General features: G+C 37.0%; 1 long non-coding RNA gene and 1 pseudogene across 1 annotated transcript in view; one reads left to right on the plus strand and one right to left on the minus strand.

Moving 5' to 3' along the window:
• The window catches only part of LOC140928252 (pseudouridylate synthase 7 homolog), a 97,930-nt pseudogene that overhangs the window by 38,100 nt on the left and 42,330 nt on the right, over window positions 1–17,500 (minus strand).
• Window positions 12,755–17,500, plus strand: part of LOC140937394 (uncharacterized) — a 10,277-nt gene continuing 5,531 nt past the window's right edge. Inside the window, exons 1-2 of the long non-coding RNA XR_012165462.1 lie at window positions 12,755–12,889; window positions 15,626–15,695. This is a non-coding gene — a long non-coding RNA (uncharacterized lncRNA). The remainder of the gene's footprint in view (window positions 12,890–15,625; window positions 15,696–17,500) is intronic.

Below are 17,500 nucleotides of genomic sequence, written 5' to 3' on the forward strand. Positions count from 1 at the left end.
GCGTACGTACGTACGTACGCGTCTACAGATTGTACGGGTGGGGTAGGGGAGACTATCAAAAGGAAGGGAGGGGTGTCTCAGGCGTGTCTTGGCAAGTCCACATCTTTAATATAGGATTTTAGGACATTCACAATATGGTCAATTGACAGCTGTCAAAACAGGATAGCCACTGACCAGTATCCCATGACCATATCGCGGGCTTATGTGTCAACTCATCGAGGTGACGTGATTTATTTGGAAGCTGTCCGCTGACCAGTTAATTGTTTTACTAGATCGCGAACAATGTTCAATCTCATACTTTTACTAGTTAAACTGATAATGCACACATATTGGACATAAATGTTTTGATCAACTGACAGCTGTCAAAACAGGGTACCCGCTGACCAGTATCACTTGACCGTATCGCAGGCTCAGGTGTCGATCCATCGAGGTCAAGTATTTTTTTGAAGTTATCCGCTGACAAGTTACTAGTTTTCAAGTGATCGCAGGCTCAAGTTCAAGTTTTTTCTAAATTCATAAGAAATATGTTGTGTTTATGTGCTACACAGTTAAAATTTTGATTGCAAACTGACCTCGGACGCGAAAATTCAGCCAGCTGTTACAGGCAGGGAAGACAGTTGCTTTTGACTTTTCTCACTATGGTCACGCGTTGGTCACGCTCTACGTCCAATTTTTATGCTCTGATTGGTCAAAATTTGACAGGTGAGTTCATGCGGAAAATTTATGCAGCATCTTGAATCTTGTTTACTTTGACAGCTGAAGCTGACAACTTGTGATGTTTTTAAGTGTCTTTTTCCACTGGATGTGCAAAATGAAATTCAGCTGCTATCAGGAGTCCTCTGTTATTCATGGCTAGTTTGTTTATTGGGTTTTTGGTTGAGGAATACGTCGCTTGTCAAAGTCGGAAATCCGATTTCAGATGGCATTGTTTTCGTTTTCACCTTGCTTGATGCATAAGAGGATTGCAAAGCCTGAAGCGATACTGGCTTTTCTTGATACCTTTCAGGAGCTGCATCTCGAATGGTAAGCCAGAGAAATTATTGTATTTGATGTTTGTTTTTTTGGATCTAATTTAATGAAGTTGAGCGGAGTTTATGCGGTCATTTAGTTTATGCACGTTTGTAAGATTTGAGACAATGATCTGACCGAGTATCAGGTTTGATATAAGCTTACAGAACTCTAAAAAGCCTTTAGACAGTTTCTCACCGCAAATAGAAAGAAAACGTTCCAAAGAATATTTACTTATAATTCTGGCCGGAAAAGAAAGCTTTGAGCGATTTTCTTGCCTCGAGTTTGTCTTTGAAAAAAGCAAACACCGGGAAGCCGGCTTAAAACATAAACTTAAGCTTGAAGCTTGAAGACTCAGGATTTTTAGGGATACTTTAACACTTGTCTTCCTGAATGAAAATTGTTGTTTCTGTATATGTTTCACTGAATTATATTTCTTTTATTGATTGTTAGTAGTCCCTCTTGTAATTTTAATCGCTGTGCCGATTGTTTTCAGTCGTTCAGTGAACATCGCTTGCAAGAGTACTCAAATCAAAATGCCGCGCGTTAATAAACCATTAAATAAAAAATAAACAGAATAAATTCTTTATAATGTTGGAGCGTAACTCTGTTAATGTTCATTCAAACACTCGCCACAGCTTGCACTACAAAAGTGAGAACCGGATGGCCGTATAGGTGATTTTGGAAATTTTTTTAACAGTTTATGAATATTGAATGAGTGCAATTTGTATTGTGAAATACTGCTTTCTGTCCGAGGTCTGCCGATATGATAAAAACAGTGCCTCATACTACTGTTTCACCTCAGATGTGATGTATAAATGATATAAAAGGTTGGTTTACACGCACCCAGATTTGTTGACAAGATTTTGCAAAGTAAACTTGTCGAACGCAAAAAAGTTGGCCTGATTTTCTTTTCCACTAATTAATCTACGGTGATCAAGAGCCATTATGGCTCTTAAATGTGATCGAAGATGATTACCAGTTTTTGGGTGTACATATGAGGCTATCAACTCGATGTAAGATTTGGTTCACTCTTGGGCTGTTTGCAATTTATTTTTCTCTAAAATCAGGTAGCCTTTCCCTCAAAAGTCACATAAATGCGCTCTAAAGTTAACTGAATTGTGGAGTTCGAATACAAGTTTATTGTTTAATTTAAATTATAAATTTATTAATGGGAGCCTCGCTTTTAGCCCTGGCTAAATCTATATATTAAATAATAGCGACTGGAGCAAAAAGTAGATCGGTTATGTAGCGAAAGCGTTCCGATGAAATTTTTTTTTCGACGGAGCTAAGTCATTCCATTCCTTCCTCGTGGGTTTAATTGCTCTTTGACCGGTGGGTGACTGGCATGCGTATAGAAAGCACTCTAATAGATTCCACTTGCCCGAGTGTGGCGATAGACTGTAGTAAGTGCATCCAGTAAGAGAGAATGTTCTCACATTTTGACGCCATTTATTACTGAGTTAAGGGCTACGCGGTAGACGATAAAAAGGGAGGGAGAAATCGGACGCTTGAGAAAGTGACAACAGGCTTTAATTTCTTTTCCTTTCACAGAGGCTGCATCGATAGACGCACGGCAGAGTTAAATTTTTTAAAGTATCATTTGCTGAACAATACATCAGCTTCCCGACGCCTTGAATTCTAGTGCAATAAACAATTAAAATCCTATATGGTACTTAAAGCTATCATTGTGTTATGAAAATGACTGATTATACTTAAATTTAGACACGAGGATAACAATTGGTCTTGAAATAATTCCAGCAAGGGAAGTATGTCAAATGGCTTGTCAAAACTGAAGAAGAGGCGACACATCTTATGCTTCTTTCAGTTTACTTACCGCCGTGAGCGAGGCAAGTGAAGACTAGCAGTTGAAGAATGATGAACGCAACTTTTATTTCCATTGTAATCTAGGGAATATAAATATCACAACTTCTTACTAGGTTATAACAAAAGCTTTGGAAATCATAACATGCACTAACTTATTAAAAACTAGGTAATAGAGCGTCATAGGTTGTCACACGGAGAGCTTTTCTATTAGCTTCTATTCCTTTTCTAAGTAAAAAAGAATCAACCAGGTCAACGAAGATTAGTAAGTAACAAATAAGACTATAAAGCTTCGACTTTATTGAGCCCAGTTTTAAAGTTTAAACAAGGCGATAAAAACTTAAGCATATCTAGATGAAATTTAAAACAAGAGAATCTTCTGAACAACAATAAAACAACGCAGCTGAATAGATTTTACCAAGACTTATCTAAACCTAAAAAGATTTTATCTATTTTTTTTAATTGCCCATAGACGAAGGATCTGATATAAACGTAAACAAGAACTGCTGACTTTCTTAGAGAGTTGAAGCTTTAGATCAGTCCTTAATTTCGATAAATCAGGTTGTACTTACCGGCGATTTTCTCTCTTTGATTTCCTAAAAGTAGTGTTTGCCTTTGAGATCTGAAGGCAAAGGCTGAGGTATATATACCTGATAGTGCATTCCTGAGTGCTAGCTTAGTTGTCAGCAAGGGTTCAGGAAAACAGGTCTTTGCATGTTAAAACAACACGAACGTGATGGAAGCGTTGGCTGCTAATGAGAATCATTCTTTTCCGAAAATTAATATGTTCGTCTAGAAAAGCTGTTGTTCTTCACCTGTTCATTTCTACAACTTCATCTAAGAATCCGCGCTTCTCAGTTATTGATGTCTTCCAGTAGAAAGATGTACAGTGTAATTGAAGACACGACAAAATAAGCTTCTTTTTTGGCCTAGGAGAGTTATGTAGCAAACAAAAGCAAGCAACAAGTTAAATGCCTTGGGCTAAAAATTTTCATAGTGGTCTAAATTGGACGTTTGCGTGAGATCGTCTTTTGGTTCAATATAAACAATGGTAAACAAAATAATAGAAGTAAAAACATTAAAATAAAATAAAATAAAAGGAATCAGCATTCGAAAGTTCGAGAAAAAGTTTATCTAGAGATTCGGAAGGGCACTTATCTTAAAAAGAAAGAAAAGTGGGCCGAGTGAGAATTCCTGAAGTTCATCACAAACAGTTTCAGAAAGGATAATTATATTCTACATTGTCTTCTTCAACGTATTGGGTTCTACTGGAAATATGGCTTTTAAACCCATCTCAGGAAGTAATTACACGTATTATGTATGAGCTCCCTAGCAAATGAGAGACTTAACATCCCGATTATGAGGGATACAATATATACCTTTCCATAAGCCTAGCTCTAATATTATTCTGTGAGTGTTCTTTTGCAAATGTAGTCACTGATTACAATGTATTTTTAAAATGTTTCTTAGGTTTCGACGCTCTGAATCTAAAAATGCGCATAAAAGCTTTTATCTTTTAGCCATATATTGGGACCTCCCGCTCAGCTCACGTACTCATTGCATGGTTTTCCAATATTTCAGTTATGGGCTGATTTTCTCGAGATGTCTCTCATGACCTAAGCTGTCAGAGGCATAGTCTAAAATGAGGCAGGACATGAGGAAGGTTTATCTCAGATAAGAAAAACTATTTGTCTTAAGAAAAATCACAATTAAAACATGGAAAGCACAGATGCCAAGCAAATATACCTGTACATCAACCGGGGCAAATGTCTAACATTATTGTTGGTTTGCATTTTCAGTTAATCATAATCACACGAAGCGATAATTATAATTAACATTGGGACCTCCTACTTGTTGGTGTATCAATATTTGGTTTGAACAAATTCTGACGCGGCAGAATTTCGAGCAGAATAAGCGATTTTTGAGGCGAGCATTCTGCCGGACGAATAAGGCATTTTCGAGCAGAATTTTAGCAGAATATAAGGAAAAATCAGCGGCACTAATTATATGCATAACAGTTGTAAGAAAAACTTAAAACTAAATAGAAAACAAATGGAAAATGACTTGTGATTAATTTGATTATTTAATAGCTACAACGCACTCACATTAAAAGTAAGATGAATTACAATTTCGCTACGTATAATGAATATCTAATTAGGTTTTAGGGGTTAGGCCCAGGCTCCCTTCTATATTTGCGAAAATAAATACGAACACCAAGCAGAATTCGAGCCGAATAAGGATGTTCAAGCAGAATTTTGAACAGAATAAGCAATTTTTACGAGCACTGCCGGCAGACAGAATAAGCAATTTTACGAGCAGAATTTATCCAAGCCTTAGTTCAGTCATGGGCTGCTTTTTCTCGAAACTTCGCACATGACCTTTCCTACCAAAGTCATTGTCGAAAATGAGGCAAGACAACGCCTTTAGCTTTAAGAACGTTTATTATATTTCAGATTGGATAACCTATCTGTCCTTAAAAATGACGATTACAACATAGAAGGTATACCGATGCCAAACAAATATACCTGTGCGTCAACGAATATCAAACATTTTTCTATGAGTTATCATTTTCACAGGTTAATCATCATTTGAAGCGTTTCTTTGGTTTTGACGAATTAACACTAAATATGCGCCAAAAAGCTTTTTGCGAAAGAATAATGTTATAATTATCATTGGGACCTCTTGCTTGACTGACAGGTACTAATTGGTGTTTTAAAATCGAAAAATTTCGCAAGACCTAAGTTCTGGGCAAAGTCATTGTGCAAAATGAGGAAAGACAACGCCTTTGTCTCGAGTTACATTTATTTAAGATTAGACAAATTATTTGTCTTAAGAAAAATTAAAATGAAAACATGGAAGGTACCGAAAACACACAGTTATACCTGTAAATCCGCAAATATCTTGATTCAATCATTATTTGGGAAGCGTTTCTTTGATTTGATATACCAAGTCTTAAAATAAACATAAGAGGCTTCTGGCGGGAGAATGATTCTATGATTATCATTTCAGTGGACCTCTTTTAATTTCACCTCCTGCACTTCCAATATTCAACCCTAGGAAGCTTTTTCTCGAAACCTTTCCTGCTGAATAAATTGCTCAAATTTGCGGATTAATTATTTACTATCTTATTTAAAATGAGGGTAAAATTCCATAACCAAGAAGAAGCAAACTAGATTCCCGGGGGGCAGACTAGGTTATAGAGGTCGGATTTCGAAAAAACGTATATTTGGTACAAGGCAGTGGAGGATTTGTATCCCCGTCTGTGTGTAACAAGAAATTCAGCTGTTAGGGTAACCAAATACAATCCACCTTCCCGTAAGCGACCACCTAAAATGAGAAGATTCAGTGGTCGCCACTTCCTGGTGGTGGTTATACCGTGTGGCACGAGAATTTTCCGGGAGTTTATTTTTGCGGATTGGCGATTGCTTGTGTTTTGGGGGACTAATTTTTGCAATTAGGACAAATTGGTTTTTCTTGCTGGGAATTATTTTTTTCGATTTTCAAAAAGTACCAAGTACCCAGCACTGATAACATTTTCGTTTTTATTGAGTACGTGCAATAGAAATATTCAAACAATAATACGGTGTGCGTAACCTATATGGAATGAGCAATTCATTGTATACCGTCTTGTTTCTGATCGAAAGAGACAAGTTGTAATTTAAGAGTGATTTTCTGTAAAATTCGAACTTCGGCCTGACACGTTACCTCATCGATTTGGCGGATTTTTGGCATGTAGTCTTAGAATAGTGTCCTAAATACTGAATGTATATTCTTCGGTTCGAATTCTTTTTCCTTAGATACAAGAATCTTTTGCTTAGATACAAGATTGACCGTTTTGACGAGGCCTCGAGGGGCCGCCATATTGGTAAAATAAAAGAGCTTTCAGGGAAATATTTATGGCCTTACCACTGAAATAACCCAATCGTGACTCGCACAGCTACAAAGGACTATCCTTCTTCTTTGCAATTACTTACTTTTATCTGAAAATGGTTAAGTCTGAGCTACGAACGGCTAAAGCTTCTCATAGCATATTTTCGGTTCTTAAAAGGAACACAAATTTGGTAGAAATTGGAAGGGCAATATCATGCTTGCCGCATCGATTTAAATGAGCCATTTTACCTAAACATAGTTTATTTATAGATAAGTAAGATCGTTGAATAAAATTCTTTGGCAAATGTAACAGAGCAGAAAGATAATGGCATGAATGTGCATTTGTTCAGCTACTTAGCCCCTAACAAATATTCGCTGAATCCTTCTTGAGAAAATCCTTCAAAATTGATTGTGGCACATATTTATCTATTTATCGCTTAAAAAATTCCCACTTGTCTTGTAAAAAGATGATCTTTTATTTCTGATCTTGCGACGAGCTTGTAATATGCGCTAAATAAAAATTGTCATTAAATTTTGTTGCACACCGACCAGTTCGAGCTGGCTCTTCGATTTACCTGACAAATGGAGCCGCTCGTATGTACAGTTTCTGCCTGTATATTTTGCTGTATACAGCTTCAAATAAATCACACTTTCTTATGCAACGATAACGCAAACTTTGTCAAATTTTAGCAATAGGTTAGAAAAACAAACTGTGTTTTGCGGCTTTACGCAAATTACACCCATACCTTAAAACTTTTTAATATAACTATGCTTCCAGTTTGCTTCTATGTACATTTGGCAGACCTTTACAGCGTAAGATATAAAGCCAGTACATAAAATGAAGTAAAAATGACTCATCAAGTCAAATTAGGTGATTGAATAAAAGTCCGAAAAATATGACATATAATGGTTCGGTGGGAGCTGAGACTAAGCTATTTTTAATAGCAGAAACTCATAAGGGGTTGAAACGGGTAACTCTCGTTTGTTTGCTTTGTCCGATGCTCGTGATTATTCATTTTCGAAAGTACCATATTTGGAACGATTGTGAAGTGATTCGTGTAAGTAATGTGAGAAGCATTTAAGCTTAAATTCAGCTTGGATGTTGTGGTCACGATCGTGTTTTGAGCTAATTTCAGACGAATGAACAAACTCAAAACAATAGACAGAGAAGCCGTTTCTTGAAAATTTTTATTCAAAATCCAGAAAGTTAATCTTTTAAAGCAATTCGAAAAACACTATCTGGATCATGGATCCGTTCACGCAAGTGAAATCGGCTGAGCACATGGCAAAATTCAACACAAAATCCATCTCAAATCGGGGCACATTTTGTAATTTTTCTTTAGCGTCGAAGAGAAAAATTTATAAAACTTCTATGAAACATTTAAAAATACATAAATTCCCTTTCTAAAACGAAATTGTCTTGGCCATAGAGTGCAAAATGTACCTGAAAATTCAGCAAAAACTTCACTGTCTTAGTTGCATTTCAAAACAGACCATGCGCTCCGTCGTGAAGAAAACGAGGTTGAATTCCTCGACGGACGATTTCTTGATGAAAAGCTTCCCTTCCTCCACAAAAAGAAAGCTGAGCATTCTTTTGAACTTTCTCTTTCCATTTTTTGTCTTTTAACGTTGTATTTTTAACCCTGAAATGCAGAACTCTTGTCTTAAAACATCTGCATGGTGATCGCGCGGCAGCCATTTGTTGAAAATGGATATCTGTCACTAAGGTTTCCAAATGAGGTAAAAGTGAATATTCACGAGCATTGAACGCGAGTTACAAGTTTCAACCCCTTATGAGTTTCTGTTAATAGTTAAAGAACTGCACGGTGGAACCGGGAAGTGAAATGAACGACATTTATCAAGTTCAAAGTCTTCCAGACGCTGTCAAACGTTTTTCCTGTTCTTAGGTTGAGCAGAAGGGTTGTTTATTCTTTTCTCTCCCATTCTTGTGAGTATTCTGAATTTTGCTCAGTATTTTCTCGTAACTTCTAATCCTGTAGCAAACTGGAATTTTGAGGAATGCCATGACTTTGCTTGTAGACTGACCACACCAAAGGTACTTCATCATAGACATATAAAAGTCTGAATTCAGAGGCTCAAAAAGTAACTGATCGGTTTCTGGAAAATGAAATGCAGTCTCTTTGGGGCGAGCAAGCTATAATAATATAGTTATTAAAATGGAATCACTGTTTTAACATGACGGTATCCCAAAAGTCGAGCCAGCCCGGCGCGAGCGAACACAATTTTGGTGCCAATATGTTTGGCGGGAAGAGGCTGATTTTAGAGTTTAGTCAAATCTTCTTAACTCCATGACCATGCAACTTTCCAAAAATAGATACTGTCGCGTATTACTTAGATGGATTCTATTTTGTATAGTCTTACTTTAAGTCTTTTGAGCATCTTATATAAGCTGTAGTCGTTGTTTAAGCACGTGCGATTTTGTAATTAAGGATGTTAGCTTCGAGTTGAGTGTCACCGTTGTTGGAGTTCTTACTGAGTGTCATCCCTCAAGAGCCTACAGATAACAAAATATTTCCGTTCTAATCATATAGTTCTGTTTTTTAAATACTTAACTCAAACAGGAACTCAGCGTCCAATAACTAACGCCACGTTTCCTACAATAAAGACCTGCCCTTCTCAAGCCAAGAAAACCCAAGAAATTTCACCAAAGGGCATAAGCCATAAAAAAGTACAAAATTAACTCTGTCATAAAAACACAAACACCTCGAGACCTTAAGCTCTCACTACTTCTTTACAGTAAGTTTTTAAAGTTAAATGACTTCAGAATGCGTAAACATAAAACATAAACATAGGGAAGCGATGCGACGGGTGGAATAGATATTGACGTTGCACAAGAAAAATATCAAATGCCCCTGGCAACTTCTACGAGAGCTTTTTCCTGGTCAGGTTTGAACAATAAGTTGGGTATTCTGAAGACAAATATTTGTGAGTAAATCCCAGTTACAACAAAGCACCTGGTTGGTTACGTTCCATGTGAAAAACTACTAAAAATAGCTTAGTCTCAGCTCCCACCGAATCATTCCATGTCATATTTTTCGGACTTTTATTCAATCACCTAATTTGACTTGATGAGTCATTTTACTTCATTTTATGTACTGACTTTATATCTTACGCTGTAAAGGTCTGCCAAATGTACATAGAAGCAAACTGAAAGCATAGTTGTATTAAAAAGTTTTAAGATATGGGTGTAATTTGCGTAAAGCCGCAAAACACAGTTTGTTTTTCTAACCTATTGCTAAAATTTGACAAAATTTGCGTTATCGTCGCATAAGAAAGTGTGATTTATTTGAAGCTGTATACAGCAAAATATACAGGCAGAAACTGTACATACGAGCGGCTCCATTTGTCAGGAAAATCAAAGAGCCAGCTCGAACTGGTCGGTGTGCAACAAAATTTAATGACAATTTTTATTTAGCGCATATTACAAGCTCGTCGCAAGATCAGAAATAAAAGATCATCTTTTTACAAGACAAGTGGGAATTTTTTAAGCGATAAATAGATAAATATGTGCCACAATCAATTTTGAAGGATTTTCTCAAGAAGGATTCAGCGAATATTTGTTAGGGGCTAAGTAGCTGAACAAATGCACATTCATGCCATTATCTTTCTGCTCTGTTACATTTGCCAAAGAATTTTATTCAACGATCTTCCTTATCTATAAATAAACTATGTTTACGTAAAATGGCTTATTTTAAATCGATGTGGCAAGCATGATATTGCCCTTCCAATTTCTACCAAATTTGTGTTCCTTTTAAGAACCGAAAATATGCTGTGAGAAGCTTTAGCCGTTCGTAGCTCAGACTTAACCATTTTCAGATAAAAGTAAGTAATTGCAAAGAAGAAGGATAGTCCTTTGTAGCTGTGCGAGTCACGATTGGGTTATTTCAGTGGTAAGGCCATAAATATTTCCCTGAAAGCTCTTTTATTATACCAATATGGCGGCCCCTCGAGGCCTCGTCAAAACGGTCAATCTTGTATCTAAGCAAAAGATTCTTGTATCTAAGGAAAGAGAATTCGAACCAAAGAATATACATTCAGTATTTAGGACACTATTCTAAGACTACATGCCAAAAATCCGCCAAATCGATGAGGTAACGTGTCAGGCCGAAGTTCGAATTTTACAGAAAATCACTCTTAAATTACAACTTGTCTCTTTCGATCAGAAACAAGACGGTATACAATGAATTGCTCATTCCATATAGGTTACGCACACCGTATTATTGTTTGAATATTTCTATTGCACGTACTCAATAAAAACGAAAATGTTATCAGTGCTGGGTACTGGGTACTTTTTGAAAATCGAAAAAAATAATTCCCAGCAAGAAAAACCAATTTGTCCTAATTGCAAAAATTAGTCCCCCAAAACACAAGCAATCGCCAATCCGCAAAAATAAACTCCCGGAAAAATTACGTGCCACACGGTATAACCACCACCAGGAAGTGGCGACCACTGAATCTTCTCATTTTAGGTGGTCGCTTACGGGAAGGTGGATTGTATTTGGTTACCCTAACAGCTGAATTTCTTGTTACATACAGACGGGGATACAAATCCTCCACTGCCTTGTACCAAATATACGTTTTTTCGAAATCCGACCTCTATAGCCTAGTCTGCCCCCCGGGAATCTAGTTTGCTTCTTCTTGGTTATGGAATTTTACCCTCATTTTAAATAAGATAGTAAATAATTAATCCGCAAATTTCAGCTATTTATTCAGCGGGAGAGGTTTCGAGAAAAAGCTTCCTAGGGTTGAATATTGGAAGTGCAGGAGGTGAAATTAAAAGAGGTCCACTGAAATGTTAATCATAGAATCATTCTCCCGCCAGAAGCCTCTTACGTTTATTTTTAGACTTGGTATATCAAATCAAAGAAACGCTTCCCAAATAATGATTGAATCAAGATATTTGCGGATTTACAGGTATAACTGTCTGTTTTCGGTACCTTCCATGTTTTCATTTTAATTTTTCTTAGGACAAATAATTTGTCTAATCTGAAGTAAATGTAACTCAAGACAAAGGCGTTGTCTTGCCTCATTTTGCACAATGACTTTGCCCAGAACTTAGGTCTTGCGAGATTTTTCGATTTTAAAACACCAATTAGTACCTGTCAGTCAAGCAAGAGGTCCCAATGATAATTATAACATTATTCTTTCGCAAAAAGCTTTTTGGCGCATATTTAGTGTTAATGCGTCAAAACCAAAGAAACGCTTCAAATGATGATTAACCTGTGAAAATGATAACTCATAGAAAAATGTTTGATATTCGTTGACGCACAGGTATATTTGTTTGGCATCGATATACCTTCTATGTTGTAATCGTCATTTTTAAGGAAAGATAGGTTATCCAATCTGAAATATAATAAACGTTCTTAAAGCTAAAGGCGTTGTCTTGCCTCATTTTCGACAATGACTTTGGTAGGAAAGGTTATGTGCGAAGTTTATTTTCCATTTGTTTTCTATTTAGTTTTAAATTTTTCTTACAACTGTTATGCATATAATTAGTGCCGCTGATTTTTCCTTATATTCTGCTTAAATTCTGCTCGAAAATGCCTTATTCGTCCGACAGAATGCTCGCCTCAAAAATCACTTATTCTGCTCGAAATTCTGCCGCGTCACCAACAAGTAGGAGGTCCCAATGTTAATTATAATTATCCCTTCGTGTGATTATGATTAATTGAAAATGCAAACCAACAATAATGTTAGACATTTGCCCCGGTTGATGTACAGGTATATTTGCTTGGCATCTGTGCTTTCCATGTTTTAATTGTGATTTTTCTTAAGACAAATAGTTTTTCTTATCTGAGATAAACCTTCCTCATGTCCTGCCTCATTTTAGACTATGCCTCTGACAGCTTAGGTCATGAGAGACGTCTCGAGAAAATCAGCCCATAACTAAAATATTGGAAAACCATCCAATGAGTACGTGAGCTGAGCGGGAGGTCCCAATATATGGCTAAAAGATAAAAGCTTTTATGCGCATTTTTAGATTCAGAGCGTCGAAACCTAAGAAACATTTTAAAAATACATTGTAATCAGTGACTACATTTGCAAACCAACACTCACAGAATAATATTAGAGCTAGGCTTAAGGTATATATTGTATCCCTCATTATCCAAAGAGTCAAACTGGACTATCACTTTGTTAGTTGAACCGTTCAAGGAAGAAGGAAAAGGTAATTCCCCAATTCATTTATTCATTTATCCTAAATTAGCTAAATTTCCTTTAACCCTTGTGGTTAAGAAATACCTTTTGAACAATTTACAAATGTATTTATTTAGCAAGGCTAAGGCTGTAGCAATTCATACAGAACGTAAATTCCTCGTTCCATAAGCCATAAAGCGAAATAAGCACGCTTCAAATGCAATATTCCTTGTTCTATAAGCCATAAAGCGAAGTAAGTACGCTCCGATAGTAAGACTATTCCTCGTTTCAATAAGCTACAGAGCAAAACAAGCACGCTCCAATTCACAGACATATTTCTCGTTCTTTAAGCCATAAAGCAAAACAAGTTCCCTTCAAATGTAATACAGTACTCCTTGATCTATGTTCTATAAGCCATAAGGCGAAACTTGCACGCTCAAACAGCATTACATTGCTCGTTCTATAAACCATAACGCAAACCAAAAGCACGCTTCAAATGTAATATTCCTCCTTTTTTTAAGCCATAAACCACAACAAAAGAAAAGTATAATTCCAGGTTCTAAATGGGGTACGGGGGATAATGCTTCATCGGAAAAAGAAATTGAAAAACAAAAAAAATCTTATTTAAAAGGAGCACACGTTTTTAGTTATTTTATGGAGTTACAAAAATCACAAGTTTGTTTCTTCTTGAATTTGTTCTACTCTCTTCCAGCTTGAGTGTCTTTCCTTTCATCCGTACTCTTTATTTTTAGCGACACGATTATCAGAATTTCAACTACACCTTTACTTGGAAAAAAAAGGAACGATTTATTTTTTCAGTTGGAAAGTTAACTCGGATTTCATAGGTCCGTTCTTGTCAAACAGCTAACATAGTGTTCTTTAATATAGGAAAAAATTTGGAAATTAGTTCACCTTCAAATACGTCGCTTATTTATTTCAGAGCGCTGTCCAGTCAATTAAAGTTATTTCAGTCACTGAGATCATCATTTTCTTACAGATAGTTTATCCAATCTGAAATATAATAAACGTTCTTTAAGCTAAAGGCGTTGTCTTGCCTCATTTTGGACAATGACTTTGGTAAGAGAGGTCATGTGCGAAGTTTTGAGAAAAACAGCCCATGGCTGAAATATTGGACAAGGAGGTCCCAATGTTAGTTAGGATTATCCCTTCGTAAAATTCTTTCATGCACAATGCGCCGAAACCAAGGAAAATTTCACAGTTAATGATTATGATTAATTGAAAATGCAAACCGACAATAATCATGTTAGATATTCGCCCCGGCTGATGTACAAGTATATTTGCCCATAACTGAAATATTGGAAAACCAATGAGTACGTGAGCTGTGCTTTTATGCGCATTTTCAGATTCAGAGCGCCGAAACCTAAGAAAAAATTCAAAAATACATTGTAATCAGTGACTACATTTGCGAACCAACACTCACAGAATAATATTAGAGCTAGGCTTATGGAAAGGTATATATTGTATCCCTCATAATCGGGATGCTAAGTCTCTCATTTGCTAGGGAGCTCATACATAATACGTGTAATTACTTCCTGAGATGGGTTTAAAAGCCATATTTCCAGTAGAACCCAATACGTTGAAGAAGACAATGTAGAATATAATTATCCTTTCTGAAACTGTTTGTGATGAACTTCAGGAATTCTCACTCGGCCCACTTTTCTTTCTTTTTAAGATAAGTGCCCTTCCGCGTCTCTAGATAAACTTTCTCTCGAACCTTCGAATGCTGATTCCTTTTATTTTATTTTATTTTAATTTTCTTTACTTCTATTATTTTGTTTACCATTGTTTATATTGAACCAAAAGACGATCTCACGCAAACGTCCAATTTAGACCACCATGAAAATTTTAGCCCAAGGCATTCAACTTGTTGCTTGCATTTGTTTGCTACATAACTCTACTAGGCCAAAAAAGAAGCTTATTTTGTCGTGTCTTCAATTACACTGTACATCTTTCTACTGGAAGACATCAATAACTGAGAAGCGCGGATTCTTAGATGAAGTTGTAGAAATGAACAGGTGAAGAACAACAGCTTTTCTAGACGAACATATTAATTTTCGGGAAAGAATGATTCTCATTAGCAGCCAACGCTTCCATCACGTTCGTGTTGTTTTAACATGCAAAGACCTGTTTTCCTGAGCCCTTGCTGGCAACTAAGCTAGCACTCAGGAATGCACTATCAGGCATATATACCTCAGCCTTTGCCTTCAGATCTCAAAGGCAAACACTACTTTTAGGAAATAAAAGCGAGAAAATCGCCGGTAAGTTCAACCTGATTTATCGAAATTAAGGACTGATCTAAAGCTTCAACTCTCTAAGAAAGTCAGCAGTTCTTGTTAACGTCTATATCAGATCCTTCGTCTATGGGCAATTAAAAAAATAGATAAAATCTTTTTAGGTTTAGATAAGTCTTGGGAAAACCTATTCAGCTGCGTTGTTTTATTGTTGTTCAGAAGATTCTCTTGTTTTAAATTTCATTTAGATATGCTTAAGTTTTTATCGCCTTATTTAAACTTTAAAAATGGGCTTAATAAAGTCGAAGCTTTATAGTCTTATTTGTTACTTACTAATCTTCGTTGACCTGGTTGATTCTTTTTCACTTAGAAAAGGAATAGAAGCTAATAGAAAAGCCCTCCGTGTGAGAACCTATGACGCTCTATTACCTAGTTTTTAATAAGTTAGTGCATATTATGATTTCCAAAGCTTTTGTTATAACCTAGTAAGAAGTTGTGATATTTATATTCCCTAGATTACAATGGAAATAAAAGTTGCGTTCATCATTCTTCAACTGCTAGTCTTCACTTGCCTCGCTCACGGCGGTAAGTAAACTGAAAGAAGCATAAGATGTGTCGCGTCTTCTTCAGTTTTGACAAGCCATTTGACAGACTTCCCTTGCTGGAATTATTTCAAGACCAATTGTTATCCTCGTGTCTAAATTTAAGTATAATCAGTCATTTTCATAACACAATGATAGCTTTAAGTACCATATAGGATTTTAATTGTTTATTGCACTAGAATTCAAGGCGTCGGGAAGCTGATGTATTGTTCAGCAGAAGATACTTTAAAAAATTTAACTCTGCCGTGCGTCTATCGATGCAGCCTCTGTGAAAGGAAAAGAAATTAAAGCCTGTTGTCACTTTCTCAAGCGTCCGATTTCTCCCTCCCTTTTTAACGTCTACCGCGTAGCCCTTAACTCAGTAATAAATGGCGTCAAAATGTGAGAACATTCTCTCTTACTGGATGCACTTACTACAGCCTATCGCCACACTCGGGCAAGTGGAATCTATTAGAGTGCTTTCTATACGCATGCCAGTCACCCACCGGTCAAAGAGCAATTAAACCCACGAGGAAGGAATGGAATGACTTAGCTCCGTCGAAAAAAAAATTTCATCGGAACGCTTTCGCTACATAACCGATCTACTTTTTGCTCCAGTCGCTATTATTTACTAGGCAATTAGGGTGCAAAACAGAAGTTATAACAAATCACCCCACGTAGGTAATTCCGGCAAGAGTCTTGGATTCTGGATTCCACCCTGTAGATCCCAATTTTCAACAAATGACGGAAAAAAATTCCGATAAGCTGCGTGGCACTTTAGAAAGTAAGTAAGGAAATGTTCAACAAAAACTCATGAACAATAGTGCCGTTGGGGGTGGTTGGTTTGCCTCTCCACAAGTCTCGGTTTCGGGCCTAGCCCTTCGTCAGTGGAGTTACAAGAACGATGGAAACGTTGCAAGTTTTGTATACGCCAAGAAAGAAAAAATAAACACTCAAAGAAACTTTTTCTATTACACGCACGGCCTAGTGGAAACGGAAGTCGGAGTTTAAGCCGCGCGGATGACCGATGCCAAGCTGAAAAATAAGGCGCATCTCCAGGCGCCTCCGTTGCGCGTTTTCCCCGCAGAGCATAATTCCATGGACTAGAATGTCGTGGATCGAGTGACCAGCCGTGTTAAAATGTTCCCCGACAGGGAAACCAGGCACTTTCTTCCCTTTGCTTCGAATGTGCTCGACAAAACGTGGCGATAGGCGACCAGCGGTGATTGTGGAAAGACTTCCCTGATTTAATGGCCACCAGTCAAGATGTTAAATTTGAGAAGTAGGATTGTCCTTATTCTTTCATTTAATGGATGGTAAGTGAGAACCAAGGGAATTCTATCGGACATTTGATTAGAGGGGTGGTGATTGTTCAAGACATTAGTCTTTCTCAACCACTGCTGGTCGCCTATCGCCGCGATAGTAACCTCCATGATATCTTCGTACGTCCTTCGGACAGCAGACAACTCAGTTCTCAAGCGGGTGAAAGGCCAGGCCCGAAACGTTTGAAGAGAAACTCAGACCACAAGACGGCACGTTTGTTCATTATTTTTTGTTGAACAAACCCAATTTTAGCTGCTCGATACCAAATTCCTTGCCAGTGTAAATTGCCTTTCGGATTCCAATCATTGGCGAGATTCTGGATTCCTCGAGCTGAACTTCGGATTCCAGTTAATGCCCAGGATTCCGGATTCCAAAAGCAAATATTTCCGAATTCCGGAATCTGGATTACCGCACGTAAAGCTAAATAAATTTTAACACACAAACAAAAGTTTTAATGAAGTGAACGAGGAAGCCATTATAATAATA

This window comes from Porites lutea, chromosome 1, assembly GCF_958299795.1.
Source record: "Porites lutea chromosome 1, jaPorLute2.1, whole genome shotgun sequence".
NCBI lineage: Eukaryota > Metazoa > Cnidaria > Anthozoa > Scleractinia > Poritidae > Porites > Porites lutea.